This window comes from Balaenoptera ricei, chromosome 4, assembly GCF_028023285.1.
Source record: "Balaenoptera ricei isolate mBalRic1 chromosome 4, mBalRic1.hap2, whole genome shotgun sequence".
Lineage (NCBI taxonomy): Eukaryota > Metazoa > Chordata > Mammalia > Artiodactyla > Balaenopteridae > Balaenoptera > Balaenoptera ricei.
Genome location: NC_082642.1, coordinates 111,969,202 through 111,993,568, shown reverse-complemented (window position 1 = coordinate 111,993,568; position 24,367 = coordinate 111,969,202).

Genomic DNA, 24,367 nt, shown 5'->3' with positions numbered 1-24,367 from the left:
CGCCCGCCCCGGCAGCTGACCAGACAAGCCTCTCGGGCTGGTGAGTGCTACTCGGCACCGATCCTCCGTGCGGGAATCTCTCCACTTTGCCCTCCGCACCCCTGTGGCTGCGTTCTCCTCCGTGGCTCTGAAGCTTCCCCCCTCTGCCACCCGCAGTCTCTGCTCGCGAAGGGGCTTCCTAGTGTGTGGAAACCTTTCCTCCTTCACAGCTCCCTCCCACTGGTGCAGGTCCCATCCCTATTCTTTTGTCTCTGTTATTTCTTTTTTCTTTTGCCCTACCCAAGTCTGTGGGTATTTTCTTGCCTTTTGGGAGGTCTGACGTCTTCTGCCAGCGTTCAGTGGGTGTTCTGTAGGAGCAGTTCCACGTGTAGATGTATTTCTACTGTATCTGTGGGAAGGAAGGTGATCTCCGTGTCTTACTCTTCCGCCATCTTGCCTCGTCCCCCCATTTTTGACATTTTTCTAGGTCAATATAGGTGTATGCCACTCATTTTTAAATAGCTGTATCATCTTCCATCTAACTGATATACGATAATTTGTGGAAGCAGTCACCTACTGATTGATATTATATCAGGAGTCTCCTGACAGGTTCCTTCGGGCCACCTCTGATTCCAGCCACAGTTGAAGAGAACAATTCCATGCAAATGCAGAATCAGCTTAAGCTGACAGCATGTTGCTTCAAGCATGTGCCCTGAGTCTTTCTGCTTTTTTTTTTTTTCTTCTCCCTCTGGAGCTTCTCTAATGGATGTGTTCTCACCTCTGACCTCCAGTGGACGATCCTGTAAGTTATTCAGGTGTCACAATCAGGCCTTATTGCCCTCAGGGGTGATCACATTTCACTCTTATTTTGGTTTGTCAGTCTTCCCTGTCTCACTCTCCCTGGTCCCTCATTCCCATCACTGAATCACCTTCCAAATTGTGGGCGCACAAGTCCTTCTCTCAGATGACAAACAAGCATGATTTTTACTGTTAAGAAACAGTGTTGCTTGAAACTTCTTTTAAATATTTTATGTATCAGTGCTTTTTCAAATTTCTAAGTGTTAGATTCTCAAAACTAAATATGTCATCAAATTACATTTCCAAAATGCTATAGCAAATCACAGGCCTATCAGTGGTATGTACTAATGCCCATTTATACACATGCTAACCAGCAGAGGTATTATTAACTCTATGATTTTTGCCATTCTGATTTGAACAAAATGGTGTGTCACATGCTGTAATTTTCCTTTCAGTGAACTTAGGGAGGTGAGCATCTTTTCATGTTCTTACAGATTTTTTTTTCATTCAATCCATGCAACAAAAATAAATCCCCAATAGATTAAAAGTTATGAATGAAGAAACATAGTAAAAATATTCAAAGATAATTTGAGAGAAAGTTTAACTATGTGTGAGGGAAGATATTCTTAAGCATGTAGGAAAGACATTCTTAATCATAAATACAGATGGACAGATTTGACTACATTGAAATTTGTGTTTTAAAGTTTTTTGGTTGAGCAAATAATACTGAAAGAATTTTAATAAAAATGCAGTTGTCAAAAGACAAATGATGGATTGGTAAAAATATCCACAAAACATTTAACAGACACTATGAAGTGACATGAGAAGTGCAAAGTACCTTACAGAAAAACAGGCAAAGAATAAAAACAGAAGAGAAAAGGTATGCTGTCTTCCCTGCTTTTGCCAGTATAATTTACGTTATTTTTAAGTGCGTATGCGCGCACATACGCGCACACACACAGAGGCCTGTGAGCCCGGAATGAAGCTCTTCAAGAGAATTTGCCCAGACAGAGCTTACTTTGACTTGGGAAATAAACCAACTGCTCTGTAATTTGAGGGCCATATCTGTGTAATACAGTAGGAGTTAGAAGTGATCTAATACGTTTTGTTTACCTAGACATGAGAAAAATTTCCTTGTATTATCTGGATTGCTATTCATACACCTAAATTTACTTGGCCTGCATCATTCAGCTGATCACTCCCAATATATTCGATTAGGCAATTTCTAGACCTTATATATGCACTGTATTGTGTGTATAGTTCTTCCCATAATATCAGCCACCAGGTAGAACCCCCAAGGCACCCACCAGTCTGCACCATTTATTTTGATATCTTAAAAGTATTAAAAATATCATTTTACATAGAACATAAACTAGATATACTGCAATACAGCAATGTCAGTCGCTTGACATTACTATTTCTTCTCTAATCAATGCTCCATGGTGAAATAATAGTATTTCTTAATCCTTATTTGTACTGACTGATATACCATGAATTACGACTCTTCTCCAAAGCTGGTGAGTTATAAAGTAATAGCTGTTCACACACAGATAAAATGTTTACCTCTATTTGGCCTTTGGATATGACTTCCATAGGGGAAGATCTCATGAGATCTCAGATCCATGGGCTGTATCTGGTGTGCCAGAGGTTATGTTGACATGGGCTTTTTAGATGGAGTCTAAGTTTAAGATTTCAATAGGCCTCTGAAGTACAAAAGTTGGGGCCGTGTTTCCTTCTCCATTGAATTAACCACCTTTTGCTTGGAAGTCTATTTATTTTAAGTGTAACTAGAGAGTGGAAAAGGCCTCCAATTGCAAGTGCTCACTGGGAGAGGAGAGAAGAAATTGGTTCTTCCTTTTGTGGTTGCTATTGTTAAATTCCAGGTGAAAAATGGTTAGTGACATTAGACTGTGAAAAGTGACCTCAGATGATGTTTTCAGAGCCTGAGATAAACAGAAATCTGATGCAGTTAACTACATATTTAAACAGTTGAATTTATTTTATTGAATTTTTACCAAGTTGCATAAACCCTTAACTTGGAGGTTATTTTTCAGGTAACTTGGGTTCAAACTTAAATTTCTTAAAAAAAACTAATGTATATTTAAAAAGAGAAATGAAACTTCTCTCTAGGTCTGCCTACATAATTTATTTTATGTCTGGAGCATGAGTTTATATATATATTGTCTGTGGCTTGTCATATGACTCAAAATTTATAAGGATTTAGTGTATTGTGTAATTAACGGTTAACTGCCTGTGAAGTCCAGAAGGGTACTGTTATGGTCCTGACATGAAAGACCACAGCACAGGTTTATCTGTGAGGCAGTTATGGGAAAGTTATAAAGTGATCTCAATTGACAGCTGTTTTGTCCATTGACGTCAAGAGCATTTCATAGTTTGGTATTTGGTGTATTTTTTAGATTCTAAAGGCATGGGTGATGTATTTAGAAGCATTAATCTCTGACTCAAAGATTTATTGTTAACCCTTATCATTTGTTTTCAATAGAGAAGCAGCTATGGAACGGCAAAACTCTTCCACTCCTCCAAGCTATCTTTTTACCTGGAAAGAGAGGTCAATAATTATTTCACTCACATGCTATGGAATGAGGAGTATTTAGTAATTAATTTAGAAAGAAAATGTGATTGGGCACAAGAGCAGGAGACATGGAGTCCTACAAAGCAAGTGCAATTTACTCTATTTACATATATTCTTCAATTCTGTGTGTGTGTGAATATGTAAATATACCACACAAGGGCTATCTTTCAAAGTTGTCATCTTAGGAAGGTATATACTTACTCCAATGATGAAACCTTTGCTTAATAAATATTTAGAGTAGAATTTTAATATGTCAATGTTTCTAATAATATTTGGCTTCGCTAATAACATTTGGCTTTAATTATGTAAGGCAGCTTCTCATTTTATGCATCCTTATGTATCCAGCTGGGATTTGAAAAGACTGAACACTGTTCTGTGATAACTCTGCATGCCCCCACTTCCATCCCGTTTAATTTCATTCAGCCACTTAAGATACTTGATGGAGAGAGCCGTGGGGTGGGAGTTCAAAGGGGGCTCCTGTTTCTGGCCCTACAATTTGATTTGTATGACCTTGGGTAAATCATTTGTCTCCTGAGCCAGATGTAAAGAAAGAGATATGTGAGTTTGCCCCTGGGAAATGCTATGAATTTCTTTGATAGTCACAGAGAAAAAGTTCCATGTAAAACTAGGTTACAGTATTTGTCTTCTCAAGAATTCAATATGGTTAGTCTCTTGTGAAGTAGATGGGTAGATAGTAATCAGCTGAAAATGATCTCCCTGAAGTAGTATTTTCACTTTGTTCATTTTGAAGTTTCACAGCCATTTCTAAGACACAAAATAATAAAGATTTAACACTGTTACCACTGAAGAAAGCTCTAGGCTTGGAGGTGGAAGGAAGCCATATAGTGGGCTAGGCACCTTATTTTACAGTTGTAGGGACAAGAAAAGATATTTCATGATTGTAACAACTTTTTGCTATTTACTTGAGGACAGTCTAGCCTAAAGTTTGTCATACCAATTACTAGCACATAAAGGTTTATCCCTGATTAACCCTGCAATGACTTCTGGTAACAAATAATGCTGACCACACAACACAGACTATTAGACAGACTTATGTAATAACTTTTTTATAGAGTCCAGCAAATTGTATATTACTCAAAAGTGACTGGTTTTATTTTAGTAAAAGGATATATTATGTACCTTCGTTTGATTATTTAATTTCTCTCAGCTTTAGTCTTCCTATATGGTTTATACAATATTTCTCATAACATACACATCCAATAACTTTTTAAGGAAATAAATAATAGAAATGAGAAAGAAACACAAATTATATATGATAAAAGTACTAGTAGCTATTATTTATTGAGTGCTTATTGTGTAATAATTTCTGCTCACTATTTTACCTGTATTATTTCATTTAAACCCCTCAATAAATATATGAGGTATCAAATATTGTTATCTTCCCGAGTTTGTAGATGAAGAAATAGGCTTAGAGAGATTAATTAATTTAAACAAGGTTGCACAGCTGGCGAGTGACAGAACAGGGTCAAAACCCAGACGGTATGATAGATAACCAACAAGAACCTACTGGCACAGGGAACTATACTCAATATTTTGTAATAATCTATAAGAGAAAAAAATCCAAAAAAAAAAGTATGTATAACTGAATCACTTTGCTGTATACCTGAAACTAACACAACATTGTAAATCAACTATACTTCAATAAAAAAAAAGAAGAAAAACATTATCTTCAAAAACAAAAAACAAAAAAACAAAACCAAAAACCCAGACAATAAGGCTCTCTAGCACTTTATGAAGTGAGTAGGTACTAAGAACTATATACAAAGTAGTAGCTTATAAATAATGATTAAAGTACAGAGTCTATCATTTCATTCATACTGAGCCAGATTTCCTCAGGGCTTTGATTCCTAGTGGTCAGAAATCCCATACTGCTAATGCCCTGGTCCAGGGTGGGCTGAGCAAGCCAGCATTAGGGAGCCATCAGACCGTAGCTGCCTCTTCTCACCTACTGGCCTGAGAAGTGCAGAGGTAATTGGGCCGGACCAGCTCTGGTCTGGAACCCCCAGTGGGTGTGTGACCAGGAGTACTGGAGAACTGTTGTCTGCTCAATCTGATGGCCAGTTCTCCAGGCTTCCTTTTGCTCCTGAAATGACTTCCTGGCAAGGTCTTCTGCCATCACCATTATGATGGCTGCATACAGCTTAAGGGGCAAGTCACCCATTTATAATCCTAAACCTGGATGTTGAAGAAGATAGGCAAGAGGGTCCGTTGTGTGGTAGAAATGATTCTCAATTATACTCCCCAGAACTGCTGTGAGCAGCCGGCCCTGAACCTCTCATTCCTGCCTCAACCCCTGCAACAACTCTTCCTTCTCCCTAATATCCACTTTGGGATTCTGTGTGAGATTTTGTATCATAACATATTTCCTGGAAAAAATACATTTATAGTTACTAGTGTGGTGTGAAGGCTGATTCATCTTTCCTTTAGGGAGAAGATGCACTCTCAGACCCACGGGAACGTTTATTATTGCATCCTCTCAAGGGTTCTTAGAAGGACACAATTAATAAGACATTAAGATATGACACTTTTGCAGCTGATAGATCTTTATGCCTTTTTCTTGTTAGGATATTATATCTTTTATTTTATGCCTTTTTCTTGCTAGGATATTGTCTAAGAAAGATTTGTAGACAAGGTATTTAGAATGGCTTTGTAAAAAATTCCTTCAGAGGAAAGAAAACCCTTTCATAAGTTGGTATAAATGGAAAAACTTTGACTCTTATTCCAGAAAAAGAATCATGCATGGAAAACCCCCAATTTAAAGGTCACTTTAAGTGAAACTGAAAGAAACAAGTTCAGAAAATAAAACCAGAGAAAGAGAGACAAGGTAATGTTCTTCAAGTTGTAAAGAGATGCGATACTTTTCCAAAGTGTTATCTCTGGGAAAGTTATGAAGTCATTTGCCATTTTTCTTAACCTAAATTATTTGATCATCTATTCAGAAAACAAAACTAAGTATTTCTTAAGAATTTTGAGGAGAATTCCTAGCCTTACATGGAAGGAATTCTCTTTTTTTTCCTTGGAGTTCCTTTAAGGGGAATTTTTTACTGTTGAAGGAAATGTTCCATTAACATTTTACATACAGTTTCCTTACGGGTGAGTCATAGGGTTAGTCAAAGTCAAATGGTTATTTTGTCTTCTGGAGTCACAGAATGCCTGAGGAGATGACTTGTATGTAGTTGAAAGATGGTTGTGGTGGTAGAGTTGTCTTAGTAACAAAAGAGGTGTATTCCTGGGTTCTTTTCTGAGGAGGATGGGGTTTGGAGGTTGGTTTTCCTGATGGAGTAATTCTGATATCAGAATCGTCTGCTGACACTTGCACCCTTACATCCCTTATAAATTATTCCTTGTAATGCTGCAGGAAAAACTTGAGAACTATGTTTCTTGGGCATTTTGCTAGTAGGGTTCCATATTGTCAGGACTCTGCCAATGAGATGCTTTCATATGGGATCTCAAAGGTGGAAGAGGGAAGGGGGCAGACATTTTTTTTGTCTGTCCCTTGGCCGTAGTGGGCTGATGAGTAGACTTCCTGGATGTCCAGAGGTGAGTCGTTGCTATCTGACCCATTTTGGAGCTGTGAGAAGCTGAGAAGTTGGCAGCAGCTACAGGCATGGTTCTGGTTTTGGGTGGCAGCAGCTTCCTTTTTCTTTGTGGCCACAAACTTGAGACTTATGGGAGCTCCTCCTGACTTTTGCTGCTCCAGTCTTTACAATAGTTTTTTTAAAGCACCTAATTCCTTATATTGAATCCATTCCTGGTTAAAACACTTAGCATGGTTTCAGATTTCCTGGCTGAATTCTGAATGATACAGGGGATTTTCTCCCTGTTTATGTTTTTCCAGTGAAGAAAGTGTTTATTCCTGGTTGCTGGAGTCCACCAAACTTTGGAGGAGAAATTTTTATTTGGGTCCCATCTTTAGGAAGACCATGAGATTTGGTTCACTTTATTTTTTAAAGTCAATTCAGGAGAAAACACAGTTTTTAATCAAAACAACACATGGTTAATGGAATATCTTTATATCTTTATAGCTGAATTTATAATGCAATCTGTGCATGTCAGTATTTTAAAGAGCCGATTAAGTTATACATACAATTGCAGCTGTAGAACATACATTTAATAACCAAGAAAAGGAGTTTCTTTTGTTATATCAACTGTGCAATTCCTGTTCAACTGTGTGGTTATTGTTAACAACAAATAGGAAAAATAAAATGTATAAGCCGGGACCATTACTAATTAGTAATCAATGTCCATCAGAACTTGAACCAATAATAAGCTCATCCTCATTCATGGCCTATGACTTCAGGGTAGAGTGTATAGTCTTGGCAGAGATGATGGAATCCTAGAGCTTTGTCAGGGGTGGCTTAGGGGTTCTTTTCAGAGGGACCTTGTGTTAGACACGTTTCTCCCACCCATAGCCCCAGCCTCTACTGAGGATTTCAGGAAAGTGTCCTCCAGTGAGTTGTGCATCTCAGCCTTTTGGCTTTGGCTCATGGAGGGTCTCTTTAAAGCTGTTGATAGCTTTTGTTGTTGCAGAAAAAGACTGAGGGCCATCCTGATCTTAATGCAGGCTGGGAGAGGGAGGACCTTGATTCTTCCTCCTTGAAGGGAGTAGAGTATAGAGGGGGTTGTGGAGTATGGTTCAGCTGAGCAATTTTCAGCTGCTGCATCACGACCTCCAGGTGAGTTCCTAGATGCTAGGAGAGAGAGAGGTGGAGTAAGGTAGCAGTGAGCATGTGTTATTGAAAGTCTACCATTTATATAAATTGGATATACCTAGAGAACCACTGTGTACATGATCTTAAGTGTTTCTGTCAACTCTGGAAAACTATGAATCCATAAGGAATGGTTGGATTTATAGGGAGGACCGCTTCACTAAGAGGCCAAAGACCGGAGTTCTGGCTCCCACTTCATCTCAGAGGGCCTGAGGAAGTTACATACCCCTTCTGGCTTTAGTTATCCTGTGCATAAAGTGCTTTTGCTAGCAGGAGACTATAAAGAGAAAATCTCTGAGGTTTATTCTGGTTTCGTAGGTATAGTTCTGTGATATTGTAAGTGTTTGTGTGTGCATCCAAGGTCTTGTATTTCATTCCTAGTTTTGTTACCTTACACTAAATGAATTAATGTGTATAAAGTGCTTAGAAGAGGGTCTGGCACATAGGAAGTGCCACATAAATATTTGGTCTAAATAAATGGTTTCTTTCCTGATTTAGGCAATGAAGTGATAACTCTGCTTTATTTCCACATCATCCAAATGACATTCTGGCAATTTTCAGCCTTTTGGTTAAAGAATGGAGTAGATACTAAGCTTCACTATCGGACAGGAATACATTGGCACATGCAGTGGTTCAGGAACCAGTGGGCTTGGATACCATCGCTGTGCTAGGGAAAACAGTGTCTTGGCCTTGGCTTTTCAGCTCAGTAAATGTTGAGAGGGAGAGATGACAAGGTTGCCTGTAAATTAGCAGTTTCTCCCCTACCAAGTCAACCAACACCCTTCTTCTCTTTTTCTTCAGTCAATGTAGAGGGCTTTGTCTAATAACTGTCAGAAATATAGATGAGAATCAGAAAGGAAGGAGCGAGATTCTGAATAACACAAATAGATGCTGCAAAGTCCTTGCCCTATATTCTTTCCCCCTCTAGCTTTATTGAGGTGTACTTGAGAAATAAGAATTGTATTTATTTAAGGTGTACAACGTGATGTTTTGATATACATATACACATATTGTGAAATGATACGTATTGCGAAATGCATTTACTATGAAATGATTACCACGATCAGGCTAATCAACATATTTATCACCTCATAGTTACCTTTTGTTTTTGTGGTGAGAACAGTTAAGGTCTTCTGTCTAAGCAAACTTCAAGTGAAAAATAGAGTATTATTAACTGTTGTCACCATGCTATTCATTAGGTCTTCAGAAATTACTCATCCTGCATAACTGAAACTTTGTACCCTTTGACCAACATCTCCCTATTTCCCCTACTGCCTCCCCCTCTAGACCCCCTCATAGCCACCATTCTACTCTGCGTTCATGAATTCAACTTCTTTAGATTCCACATGTAAGGGAGATGATGTAGTATTTGCTTTTCTGTGTCTGTCATTTCATTAAGCATAATGTCCTCCAGGTACATCAGTGTTGTTTCAAGTGGCAGGCTTTCCTTCTTTTTATGGCTGAATAATATTTCATTTTGAATTTATATATATTGCAATGAACATGGGAGTGCAGATATTTCTTTGAGATGCTGATTTTATTTCCTGTGGGTATATGCCTAGAAGTGGAATTGCTGGATTATATGGTAGTTTTATTTTTAATTTTTTCAGGAAACTCCATATTGTTTTCCACAATGGATGTACCAATTTACTTTCCCATCAACAGTGTGCAAGGGTTCCCTTTTCTCCATATCTCACCAACACTTTTATCTTTTTTCTTTTTGATAACAGCCATTCTAACAGGTGTGAGGTGGTATGTCATTGTGGTTTTGATTTGCATTTCCTTGGCTATTTGTGATGTTGAGCACATTTTCATATACTTTTTGCCCATTTATTTGTCTTCTTTGAGAAATATCTATTTGGGTCCTTTGCCCATTTTAAATTGGATTATTTATTTATTTATTTTTGTTATTGAGTTCTAGGAGTTCCTTATATATTTTGGATATTAACCCCTTATCAGATGTGTGGTTTAAAAATATTTTCTCCTATTCCATAGGTTTTCTCTTAATTTTGTTGATTATGTCCTTTCCTATGCAGAAATTTTTAGTGTGATGCAATCCCACTTGTCTATTTTTAGATTTTGTCACCTGTGCTTTTGAGGTCATATCCAAAACATCATTGCCCAGACTGCTGTCAAGAAGTTTTTTCCCTATATTTTCTTTTAGTAGTTTTAGAGTTTCGGATATTATGTTTAAGTATTTAATCCATTTTGAGTTGATTTTTGTATATGTTGTGTGGTAAAAGTCCAATATCATTCTTCTTCATGTGGCTATCTAGTTTCCCCAACACCATTTATTGAAGAGTCTATCCTTTCTCCATTGTGTGTTCTTATTGTATCCTTATCCATTGTATCCTTACTGAAGGACACTAAAAGAAAAAAAGTTGCATGTCAATGTCCCTGAATAACATAGATGCAAAAATTCTCAACAAAATACTAGCAAACTAAATTCAACAGCCACATTAAAAGGATCATAAACCATGATCAAATGAGACTTATCCCTGGGATGCAAGGATGGTTCAACCTACACAAATCAAAAAATATAATACACCACATTAACAGAATAAAGGATAAAAATCATATGATCATCTCAGTAGATACATTTGAGCAAATTCAACATCTTTTCATGATAACAACTCTCGACAAATTATGTACGGAAGGAATGTACCTCAACATAATAAAGGCCATATATGAAAAGCCCACAGATTATATCATACACAATAGTGAAAAGCTGAAAGCTTTTGTCTAAGATCAGAAACAAGACAATGATGCCCACTCTCATCACTTCTGCTCAGTATAGTACTAGAAGTCCTAGTCAGAGCAATTAAACAAGAAAAAGAAATCCAAATTGGAAAGGAAGAAGTAAAATTGTCTTTGATTGCAGATGGCATGATCTTTTATATAGAAAACCTTAAAGAGTCTACCAAAAACTGTTAGAACTAATAAACTAATTCGATAAAGTTGAAGGGTACAAAATCAACATACAAAAATCAGGTGCATTTTTACATATTACCAACAAACTATCTGAAAAAGAAATTAACAAAACAATCCCATTTACAGTAGTATTGAAACAATAAAATACCTCGGAATAAATTTGACCAAAGAGGTGAGAAAACTCTACACTGAAAACTATGAGACATTGATGAAATATACTGAAGAAGACACAAATAAATGGAAGGATGTTCTGTGTTCACGGATTGAAAAAATAAACATGGTTGAAACGTCCATACTACTCAAAGTGATCTACAGATTCAATACACTGTCTACCAAAATTTCAATGGAAATTTTCACAGAAAAATAAAAAAGAACAGTCCTAAAGTTTATATGGAACCATGAAAGATACCAAATAGCCAAAGTAATCTTGAGAAAGAAAAACAAAACTGGAGGCATTAAACTTACTGATTTCAAAATATATTACAAACAGTATGGTATAGGCATAAAAACAGACACATAGATCAATGGAACAGAATAGAGAGCCCAGAAATAAATCCATACATTTACAATTAACTCATCTTCTGCAAGTTCTATATTATTTATGAATGTAGTTCCTGAATACTTTCTGAGCCCATTTTACTCACAGATCAAATAAATGAGTATCACTGCTTTTACAAACTAAGTAGATTAAAAGTAGTAAATTAGAAGGGTATTGCTAGAGGAGAATAAAAACAAAAAGTGCAAATGATCATATGCCATGGAGAAGATAAATTGATCAAAGTAAATTAAATAACTTCAGAAATAACAGCATGGGGGTAATTAGTGTGGGGATACACAGTTTTCATTCATTAAGAGTCACAAAGGACATCACTGTACCCCAATAGGTGACGTTCACAGTGGGGATTCTGAATAATCAAAAAAAGTTAAAAATATCTTCTGGTTGTGCCATAGAAAACTTTTCATTACAAAGAATTGCACAAGTTGAGAAACTGATGCATTATGATACACTTTCAAGTTTATGAAATGAATGTACATGTCAAGCATTTTATTTCTTAAGGATGTCAACAGGATAGCTACTGCTACGTTTCACATTCTCAGGATGAATATTAGAATTTTAGATTCTTGGGGTTAAAAGGTATATTAGGCAACTTTCTGTTAAGCTTTTTCTAGCATTGAACAATTACAACAAATCAAGAGTGTGTCACAATTTCAACATCAAGCTCTTCAGAGGTGAAACAGAGGCCATGTGGCTAGTTGTACAGAGCTGAGGCCCTGGAGCCAGATCTAGATGGGAAGCTCACCTCCACCAGGTATTAGGTGAGAAATCTTGGGGACCTCCCTCAACTCCTCCAAGGCTCAGTTTCTTCTGTTGGGGTAACAAAGCCTAAGAATTAAGTAGTTAATGTGTATAAAATCGTTAGCATAGGGCTAGGCACTAATAAGTAGCCATATATGATCATCTATTTATCTTATAGCTATTTGTCATCATCATCATTATTATATCACACCTATTAAAAATTCTTAATATATTTTTCTGTGTTAAAAAACTCATTTTTGTTAAGGCCAGTAATACGATCTTGCTAGAGATGAGTGAGTATTTCTGTGTTTTATTTTCTTTACCTCTGCTGTGGACTGAGCATTCAAAACCAGGCATATTGGGCCATGAACAATATAAGCTGGAAGGGATAAAGAAGTGTGGGGCAGATTAAGAGAAGATTAAGTTATATACAGTCAGATATCAAGCAAAGGGAAACACAGAACTCCAGTATCGTCCCTTGGGCACTGAAAAGTAAGTAGGTTCAGTCCAGTAGGCAGAGACATTAGCAGAAAAGCAGGTGGCAATGGAATATTGAAGTCAGGTGAGCATCACCACTGAGGTTCCAGAAAATATGGCCATTCATCAGCAGCTGAGAGTGAAGGAATCTGCAAGAGCTGGACAAAGTATTAGGTCTTAGCAATCAGATGAGGCAAAGCTCTTGTCCTATTAGCAGATGAGTGAATTGGAATTCAGGGAAGCAGGGGTAGAAATCCAATAAGATAGAATGGGCCAACACTGTCAGAAGTGGTGCAGGATCAGTGGCTGTGCAGATACTTGGGGTCTACTGTAAATTCATTGGGTACCAGGTGTCTTTGGCTGCTCAGACTACTTTAACAAAAATGCCATAGACTGGGTGACTTAAACAGCAGACATTTATTTCTCACAACTCTGGAGCCTGTGAAGTCCAAGATCAGGGTGTTAGCATGGTCTAATTCTTGTGAGGACCCTTTTCCCTGGCTTGTAGAGGACTGCCTTCTCTCTGTATCTTCACATGGCAGAGAAAGAGCTCTGGTGTCTCTTTCTCTTTTTTAAGGGTTTTGATCACATTGTGGACTGTACCCTCATGGCCTCATCCAAACCTAGTTGTCTCCCAAAGGCTCCACCTTCTAATACCATCACACTTAGAGTTAGGGCTTCAACATATGAATTTTGGGAGGACACAAACATTCAGTCCATAACAGCAGTCTCAGACAGTCAGTTCTAGGTCTGCTGTGTTGGAGGACTAGGGCTGCTAAGTGACCTGTTTTTGTTGGGCATGTCTCGGGTGTTAGGCAGTGTTCAACCCAAAAGTAGACAGTGTCAGTGACTTCTGAGAAAAAAGGTCAAGGCAGGCCGGAGCTTTTATTCAATAGAATACCCTTAAATTTTTAATCGTTGCAAAATTGAATACTCCAGGGGTCACAATATATTGCAGAGATGTTCTTTTTTATTTCTGTTTTAATTACTGAAATCATTACGTTGTGATTCTTTTTTGTGGTTGTTTTTGCGTTTCTTTGTAACGGTTGTTGCTGAAAGAGTTTTGAATGTAGTGGAAAGATTAACTGCATTTGAATAAAAAAATAGATGGTAAACATGACAGTAATTGCATGAGAAAGTTAGTTTAGTTGTTTTTAGCTTCAGTGTGAGAAGGGACATCCACTGGACTTTAGGATATGAAAAATATGATTGTAATAATTGTGAGGGACTCAAGGGAAAGACAATGGGAATATAGGATTTTATATAACTCATGTTGAGTGTTTTTTTTTAAACACATTTTTTTTCCTGGGGAGGATTTTAGGGAGTTGATGAATTTTGCATATTTTTAGAGCAGGTAGAGGTCTAAAAATTTGCATTCTTAAGGATCTCAGTGAAATTACCGCAAGGTTTCCAGACCGTACTTGTAAATCTTGTACTCCAATAACATTAAAGCTTTGCTAGAAGACCTCTCCCTAATCCCCTCTTCCTCTCTACTTAAAACTTTTTCTTAGAAACATTTACATTTTAGAAGGTAGAAAGACAATTTCCTAACACTGTGTAAAATTACTTCCATGTTTCAGTGAAAAGCACCGTTTTTTTTTCTTTTTTCTAAGAAGGGAACACTTACTATGTAGTTTATTTTTCATAAAATTTTTGTTAAGATTTTAAAATCCTTTCCATGCCATTACTTAGTTTACCTAGAAAGAGAAGAAGATATTAAGAAAGTCTTTATTTCTAAGCTTGTTGGCCTATTCAGGCTCAGAATGTAGGGCCATCGTAGTCCCATGAGTTTTCAGTTTCTCTGTGAATTACTCAAATTGAATTAAGATTAGAAGAGAGTATGCTTTGACAAGAAATGGAATTTCATTTAAAAGAAAGACCATTAGGGTCTTAGAGATTACAGAGAATTTACACAGTGTGATGATGTAGCTCTGTAGTTGATGGTATTTGGGCTGCATAAGACTTTTGAGAGATCTTTCATGCAAATGTCAGCCAAGGGAGTCTAATGAACTGAGAACCAAAATAGTCTTTGACCATCACAATGAATCAAGTCAAGAGATCATTGTTAGGCTATAGTCTTGAAAAACTGAGCCAGCATGGTGAATTTTTCCCTGGACAATATTTTTGTAAAGACAAGAAGGAATGGGTAAATATGAAAGAATGTTTCATTGTCCAGATGGTAGTGAAGGAGAGGATTAGGTAAAGAAAAATGAGAGCAAGGTCAATGGATTTCTAGATGCAGTTGGTAGGAAACACAGCTTCTGTTGTGAAATCAGGAGAGGAGCTAGACATGGCAAGCAAAGCATTGGTGGGAATTCCTGTTAGGTGGACCAGCCAGGGCAAGTGGGGCAGAGAGACAACAAACATTTTTGTATTGGTCACTGCTTGGCTTGTGAAGCCTGGTGGTACAGTACTCTCATTATCCCAACCAAGTGGCATAGAACTATTGGGGAAAGGAGGGATATTTGTGGCAAGGGATTGGACTAAGCAGCTCCCAGAATCGGCAGCATCATGGAATCTTCAGGGCCTGTGAGAGTGAGGTCCAGTTAGCTGAAAAACCACTTAGCCAAGATATTCACCTCACCCTGATGTTATACTAGCTCAAAACAGAAACAGGAAAAAAAAGGTAATTAAATCACACCATTTTCCAGTACTACTTGGAATTTCCCCAGAATTTCCATTCCAATACCAAACTATATTAGCTAAAATAGGATTAAGTAAACAAAATACAGAAGATTTTGAGGTGGGAGAATGGTAAACTGCTTGATAGTATTCTATTTACCGGAATTGTCCAGTAAAAGTCTTTCTCTCTCTCTCTGTGTCTTTTTTTATTTAACAAAAAAAAGAAAAGTATACTACAATATACTGTTTGCTTTCATAGAGTATAATCAGCTCCATTTCATATTAAACTCATTAAAAAATTTGATTGTGCATACTGGAATACCAGTGTTTTTTAAAACTTACTAACATATGGGGTACTCTTTTGGATACTAGGAATTTTATTGATATTTTTCACTTTCTGGAGGGGCAAATATTATGGAAAGCACGATGTCTAGCCTCCTGTGTATAGTCATGATTTTGGGTGTGATATCCTCCACCCATTCAACAAATATTTCTTGAACATGTAATATGTACCATGGACTGTGTTAAATTTTGAGGTTGCCAAAATGACTGGATAGGAGATCCTTTATGAAGCTGTCAGATGATCTCCAGGCTTGAGATCAGCATGTATGTGGGATCACTAAGCACTCATGTACTGAAAGAGTTATAAAGCTGAAAAGAAATACATTATTGAGTATAACTTCTATATCAGGCAGAAAGTTCAGAGTTTTAAATTTCATTTATTTCATGTATTTTATAATCATGGTGACATTCCAGATTAGAAACTTCTAATATGTTAATTTATCTGTGAATATAAACATTTAAATTTAATTATGTTTTATAATCATAGTGATATTCCAGATTAGAAACTTCTATTAATTTATCTGTGAATATATAGTAATTATATATTTCTTTTATCTGTTGATTGCTTTTCTACTGTGTCTTATTGATTCATCTCTACCTACAATTTTACCTTTTAGTTGATCCCCTGGATTCTCTTCTCTTAGCACTGCAATATGCTACTCATGACTGCTGCTGGGAAAATCTATCTAGAGTAGCGCTGTCCAATAGAAATGCGCTGTCCAATGTGAATCATATGTAATGAGACATTTTTAGTAGCCACCTTAAAAGAGTACAAAGAAACATGTGAAATTAATTTACACAATACATTTCGTTTAACCCACCATATCCCAAATGATATTATTTCAACATGTAATCAGTACAAATGTATTAATGGGATATTTTACATTCCTATTTTTCTGGTACCAAGTCTTTGAAATCTGTCATATATTTTACACTTATAACACATCTCACTTTGGGCCAGCCATATTTTAGGTGCTCAGTAGCCACATGTGGCTAGCTGCTTCCACAATGGACAATGCAGATCTAAGAACATTTCTATTCTTCCTGTTCCTGATGAAAAGATGATGTTAAATTGTCACGCATTACAATTCCCCCATCAACAATCTCTAGCCACCCATTAGCCTCATCTGTTTTTAGATCTTGTTCCTAGTAAAGTGAATCTGCTTGCTCTATCACTAAAATGACTTTCTCTTTTCTGTTTTTAGCCCTTTTCACAAACCCCTCATCTGCCAACCCATCAACCTTACCTGGTTCAAGATCTCAACCCACTTCCTCCCTCAGGAAGCCTTTACCAGATCTTGCTCTCTCCTTTCCTTTGTACTAAGGTTGATAATCAGGTTACCAGTTGATACCTATATGTAGATATAGTACCTACGTCATATCATTTCATGTGTGAACATTTATGTCATCAACCAGAACATTTTGATCCTTTATAGCCTCTTTTCACAATAGGTCAAAATGAGTGTTCATTAATTGGCTGACCAAGATTTGGTATGCTAAATTTTCTAGAAGCATAAGTAAAGTACTGAACCGTATTTCTTATTCTGTGTAATTTCACAGGTTTGTTCTTTCATTTATCTACCAAATATTAATTGAGCACTTATTATGAGTCAAAGACTGTGCTAGGCTATGGCAGTACGATATTCTCAATACATCACGTGCATCTTTCAATGTCAACACATAGTCTTCTGTGAGATTGAAATATATTTCACTGTTTTTATATCCCCTGCTTTTTAGAATTATAGAGCTGGAAAGGACACAGAGACCATGTGGTGTTCACTCGCTGAATTTTGCAAATCTGAGAATTGAAGTTCATAGAGGTTATGGGTTGTAGAGCTTATTGGTGGTGGATCTGGGACTAGAATTCAGGTCCTATTTTTTCTCCAGTACATTATGTTTCCTCTATATTGTGGTCACTGGAATAAGCACATGCATTTACAAATCCTGTGTAACAAACCTAGAATTTATGGCAAACAACACAGCTAACACTGTTGCATACTGGAACCCATTTTCCACTTCAAAAATTTCTTTTATCTTAAGTAGTTTTCCTTCTCTTTACTGTGACAGATTTCCAAAGTGCTTCAACTTTCACAAGCAAATATTAGTTTCTGGATTAGAGGCAGTTAAAAGGAAGACAACATGGTCCCAAAAGTTAATTACAAATTTCATTTTTCCAAAATTTTCTGCTTCCAGGATTCTGTCTCATCAGTCAGTAAAACTGTAGGTGTGCCTGTCACCAACATGAAGGTCTGCAAGGAAATTTGATTAATGCTACTTCCAAAGATAAATTTCCGGTTAGCCTAGAGCCATACCTCAAATGATAAAAATCCAATTTCACAATGTTGTCTTTCACTTTAACAGGTGACTGAGTAAACAGAGTTTGTAATGTTGACAGTTGGAAGTGGGATACATACAATATTCTTTAATTAATATCTGAGTCTACATATACACCAATGACATTTCTTAAACAGAAAATATATTTAACTTTTTTCTGCTTTGAATATTTTGTAAAAATGTTTTACTTAATTAGGGTGCTATTTTTTTTTTTTTTCTTTTTGGCCATGCCACACAGCATGCAGGATCTTGGTTCCCCTACCAGGGATTGAACCCGTGCCCCCTGCAGTGGAAGTGCGGAGTCTTAACCACTGGACCACCAGGGAAGTCCCTAGGGTGTTATTTTTAAAGGTATCATTGTGGTAGAATATTATCTGCACAAAATATGTTTATTAAATTATTTAAAGTCATATATATATTTTTAAAATTATTTGTTTATATAACATTTTATTTATTTATTTATTTATGGCTGTGTTGGGTCTTAATTTCTGTGCGAGGGCTTTCTCTAGTTGCGGCAAGTGGGGGCCACTCTTCATCGCGGTGAGCGGGCCTCTCATTATCGCGGCCTCTCTTGTTGCGGAGCACAGGCTCCAGACGTGCGGGCTCAGTAATTGTGGCTCACGGGCCCAGCTGCTCCGCGGCATGTGGGATCTTCCCAGACCGGGGCTCGAACCCTTGTCCCCTGCATTGGCAGGCAGATTCTCAACCACTGTGCCACCAGGGAAGCCCAAGTCATATATTTTAAGTTGTAATCTTTGTTTTACTGCATCTGAGTATCTTTAGATGCTTATTCCTGGTGCTCCCCTTAGACCTACTGGATTTGCATTTTTTGTGGACTGCTATCAGCCAATCGATTTGCATTTTCAATAAATCTTTCAGATGATTTTTATGCACATGAAATTTTGGGAACCTCAGATCTGAACACAGAGAAGACTATACTTTTAAAAATATTCCTGTCCCTCAAGACACTGATGTTTTCCTTGCCAGCTGTTTTTCCATGTTTTGTTACTAGAAGTAAAATCACCTGCTATCCATTAAGTTGATTGACATAACCAGGTATTTTGAAGATTCTAACTGAATCATTTCCTCAGTTCAATGGATACATTTATTTAGTTTACTTAAATTTCAATCAATTAAGTAATCATTAACTATTTTCAGGATAGTTAGTCACTTGATCTAGGCTCTGCGGAGAATAATCAAATATGTTTCAGAGCTGAGCCTCCATCAAACACTGTCCCATTGTATTTACCATGTTGCTATGTTCTGTGTCTATCCCCCTGCCTGAATGTGAATTCCATGATGGTTAGGCACCAAATTTTACTCACTTTTGTGTCCTCAGCTCCCAGGACCATGCTTGGTATGTAATAACCACCTATTACACATCTGTATTTGGATTTTGAATGAACAGATGTGCCACTGAGACATGTTCCAGGAAGTAGGATAGAATGATCAAGTGGTTGAATTTGAAAGCTAGGGTGTGTGCAGATGCCACAGGTAACTCTAGAGAAGTGTTCAAGGAAGTATAGGTGGGTTTCAATTTATGTTTATTATTTTAATTAAATGTAGTAAAAATATATTCTATTAAATTTTATGTGATACTTTTCCATATATTATTGCATAAGCATTTCCCAATGCTATTAAAATTCTCTAAACATAATATTTTTTTTAAATTAATTAATTAATTTATTTTTTATTTTATGGCTGTGTTGGGTCTTCGTTTCTGTGCGAGGACTTTCTCTAGTTGTGGCAAGCGGGGGCCAATCCTCATCATGGTGCGCAGGCCTAAACATAATATTTAATTGAATGACTATACATATTTTATACTAATCCCTTCAGGATTTTTCCAAATATTTTTGTTTTCTTCTTTCCTTTTCTTCCCCCCTCATTTCTTCCTTCCTTCCTTCCTTGTTTCCTTCCTTCCTTCTTTCCTTCCTTTTTTTTTCTTATAAGGAATGCTCATTGAACATCATTTTACACCAAGTTCCTTTTTTTTTTTTTTTTGAATTATAGACGGTCAAATCATATTCATATATTTCTGAGGCTTTTAAAATATGAGATCAAATCACTTAAAAAAGTCATATACATATATCTTTCTATATATGAATGAATGAATATGGCATTTCTTAAATGAATTGTTTTAAATTTAATGATTTCTCATAGAAGTGACATTCTAAACTGCAGTTGAGTCCCCAGGCTGCTTTCTGAATTTTATTTTATCCATAGAAATGGCTGAAATATCACTTATGACCCCAAATCCTAACTTAGTCTATGACATTCAAATATTGAAACTTTAATTCAAGTATTGAAACTTTGATTGCAGACTCCAAGCAAGTCTAGAGGCTTCACATTCCACATCCTTTGAGACTTAAAACATCTCTAAATCTATTCTTCCTCTGAGTCCCAAGGGAGTAAAGGGGGAGAGGGTGTGGTTGGTGAACAGCATCTCCCAAGGATGGGCAGTCCCAGTCCCTGCCAGCTTTTGAGGAGGGGCTGGAAGTGGGGTGTGTGTGTAGGGATCTCTAGAGGCAAATGGGTAGAGTGGCAGAGTCTATAAAAGGGCCACTGATGTTGGCAACTGCATATCCCCCAAAATAAGATTTATTAATTGGACCTCAACGATTGCCCTGAAAATCTGGATTTTAGCCTGTAGCAATGGGGTGCAGCTAAACTGTTTTCTTTTTGTATTTATGTATAGTTCAAACATGTGAAATGAAATCGAAAAGGGAAAAATTCACCACGTGGATTCTGTTAATGCGCTGTCCGCCCAGATCCCCTTTGGTGCCTTTTACTATTACTGTGCATACTCCCCCAGCTTTTGTGAACTTTCTCTTCTTTTTTCCTTTAACAGCTTTATTGAGATACCTTTGGCATAAAAAAAGTTGTATATATTTAAGGTGTACAACTTGATGTTTTGATATATTATATAAACATTGTAAAAAGATCACCGCAATCAAACTAATGTATCCATCACCTCTACGTAATTACCACTATGTGTGTGTGTGTGTGTGTGTGTGTGTGTGTGTGTGTGTAATGTCACCTGCCACTCTCTTCAGAGGACTGCCTTGAGGCTATGGGAGCCACTTTGCCACAGGCACATGGAGCCTGAAACGCTTGGGTCTCCTTCAGCCTCTCACCTCACTAGGCAGCTGTTAGCTAATAACTGACTGCTACCAGAATATGAAAGCTCAGCACACTTGCTTTGAGTAGGAAAAACTATGAAGTGTAATTTGCACTTTAGAATTCCTCTGCAGAATCAGGCTGAAACTGCCTGTGAGAGACTTCACCTGAAAGTCACACCACGCTTGGCTTCTGCCCTACCCTTAGCTCTTCTGCAGATCCTTTTCCAATGCCTGCTGGGAGCACTTCTTCAATAAATTATTTGCAAGCAAATCCTTGTTTCAAGGTGTGCTTTTGAGGAACTTGACCTAAGAAATCCTGCTATCAAGTGGGTTCAGGTTTTTATGCTCTCCCTCATTTTTTTAAATATCTAAAGACATCTTTAAATAGTTGAACTCCTACCACACCCACATAATCATCTACTTTTATCCCATTAAATATTACTTCAAACATTTCATTAGTGGCTACATAATCTTCCACTGGTATCTGAGTTTAATACACTTTTTTGAATTGCCAAATATTTTTGCTATTGCTTTAATTTTATGAAAAGTGCTCTGATGACTAACTTAACCTTTTCCTTATTGTATTACCCTAGGATATATTCACAAAATGTCTATGGACAATTTCGTAACTTGAACTTTGCAAAAATTAGACCAGTTTAAAAAGGCACTATTAATGAATGGGTACACTAGTTTGAACATCACCTTGGCAATACTGAATGAGAACATTTTAAGCATTAATTTCTTAGGTATTACATGGTAATAACTATGGTAGCAATAATCATCATATGAGCAACCATTTATTAAGCACTTACTTTGTGTTAGGTATTTTATTAGATGCTTTGCTAAGATTATTTTGTTTAATCCTACAAACAACCATGTGAAATGATTACGATCATATGATGAAGGAATCAAAATTGAGAGATGTAAATACTTTGTAAGGTTCTTACGGCTGTAGGTGGCCATGCTAGGAATTGAGGTAGAGTTTGATTGCAAAGCTGTACTCTTCATCAATTTTTTATCAGCGTCATTGTTTAGTTTGTATTCATTTTTTATTATTAGCTACATTAAGCATTTCATCCATTTATTTATTTGCAAATGTATTTATTTATTATCTGGTTGTGTCCTGCCAGTTCATCTATTGGAATATTGATGGATTTTCTCACCATTTTGTATGAACTTTTTATATACTATAGTTTGGAACCCTCTGCAAATAATATTTGTTGAAAATATTGGTATCTTTTATTTCTTAGGTTGTTTTTATTGTAAATATAAAGTTCTTATTTTACTGTTTTTTCTCTATATAACTTTTTCAAATTAATTGAAACATCAAACATTATTCTTCCAAAGAGCTGATTTGCTTTTCTATTTTTTAGAATTCTGATCTTTAGATTTTTAAAATGTTTATTTAATCCAAATTGTGTATATATGTATATGTATTTGTGTATAAATAAATATGGTCTACTTTTGGTATATTGGCTATTTTTGAGGCAAGAAGAATGAACTGACATATTAGTATAGTGTTTTAGCAAGTGAATGTGGAAGTTGGATGGAATTGTGTGAAGGAGGGAATTAACATGTACAGAATGTGTGCTGTGTGCTAGCATTTTACATATAGGCGTGGAATCTGGTTAGGAGGCTTTTCTATTAACCCACTCCTGATATGACAAGAGCATAAAATAGGGTGTTTGCAATAGGGGAAGGAAAACAAGGGAACAGTAAGACAGGCTCAGATGACTTCTCTGTCTTCCCTTTTCTCTTTATGCCACACATTGAGTGTCTAACACTGTATCAGATGGAGAACATTGAAGAATTCCTAGTAATTTTGGGTTTTACGAAGACAAACATTATTTTCTGGTAAAAAACTAGTTACATGAGCAATTCAGGTAAAAGCAGATTTATGTTTTTGGACCAAATTGTGTGTCTTTATTTTTTTTTTTTAATATTTATTTATTTATTTGGTTGCATCGGGTCTTAGTTGTGGCAGGTGGGCTCCTTAGTTGCAGCTCCAGGGCTCCTTAGTTGCAACTCACCCATTCCTTAGTTGCGGCACGTGGGCTTCTTAGTTGCGGCATGTGGTATCTAGTTCCCTGACAAGGGATTGAACCCGGACCCCCTGCATTGGGAGCACGGAGTCTTATCCACTGCACCACCAGGGAAGTCCTGAAATCGTGTGTCTTTAGACTTGATTTTACCTGAACAAGCTATTAACCATGAGATTATTGTCTACTGAGCCAGAGGAGCCATACTGGCATCTATCTATTGTGGTTTTATGCATTTTTATTGATTTAGTGTGATTGGGAAGAGATTATTGGAAGTAAATTACACACTTCTGCTCTTTATCTGTCATCTATAGCTGGTTGCTTATTTGGTTTCAATGACTTGTTCCAAAGGCAGTTCTTGTGGTGTTGGAACAGAGGACAACCTACAATTGACTTCACTTAAAACTGGTTTAACTAGTTAACCCAGTTACTTTTACAGTTTGGGTGAGAAAGTTTTAAAATATTTGAGGAATATAAGGAAACAGTAAATATAATAATGGCTAACATTTGAATAGAACCTTACTGTTTACACACACTTTCACAATACATTATTTAATTTTCATAATAACACAAGATAGAATTATCTTGAACCTAAAGCCTACCTTCAGTTTCTATGCATTATACAGTGCTGGAATTAGAAAAGAAGACTTAGAATTTTTCTATAACAAACATCAGATATAAGGAGTTATAGCATGAAAGAAATTCTTCATCTTAACTTAGGAAAGGAAAACACAAACAAGTGGATAAACAAAATGAGAGGGGCAAAATCTAAAAAGCATATCTGAGGAAGAAATTCCTCATAGTGAAGACTGGGTGTTTGAAGGAAGTTGCTTTCTTCCCTAGTTTGAATGTACTCTTTGGAGTGATTTGTAAATTATTCAAGCCTGATAACTAGAAATTGAATAATTGACATTCCCAAAGCATGTGAGACATTTTTAAGTAGTGACTCTCCATTCTTCAAGGTTGATGATGATGATGATGATGAAAGTTAATGTTTACTGAGACTTACCATGGATTATGTAATATGCTAACAGATTTATACTCAATATGTCATAATCCTTACAATAATCTGATGAAACAAGCCCTGTTAAACCATTTTCAGACAA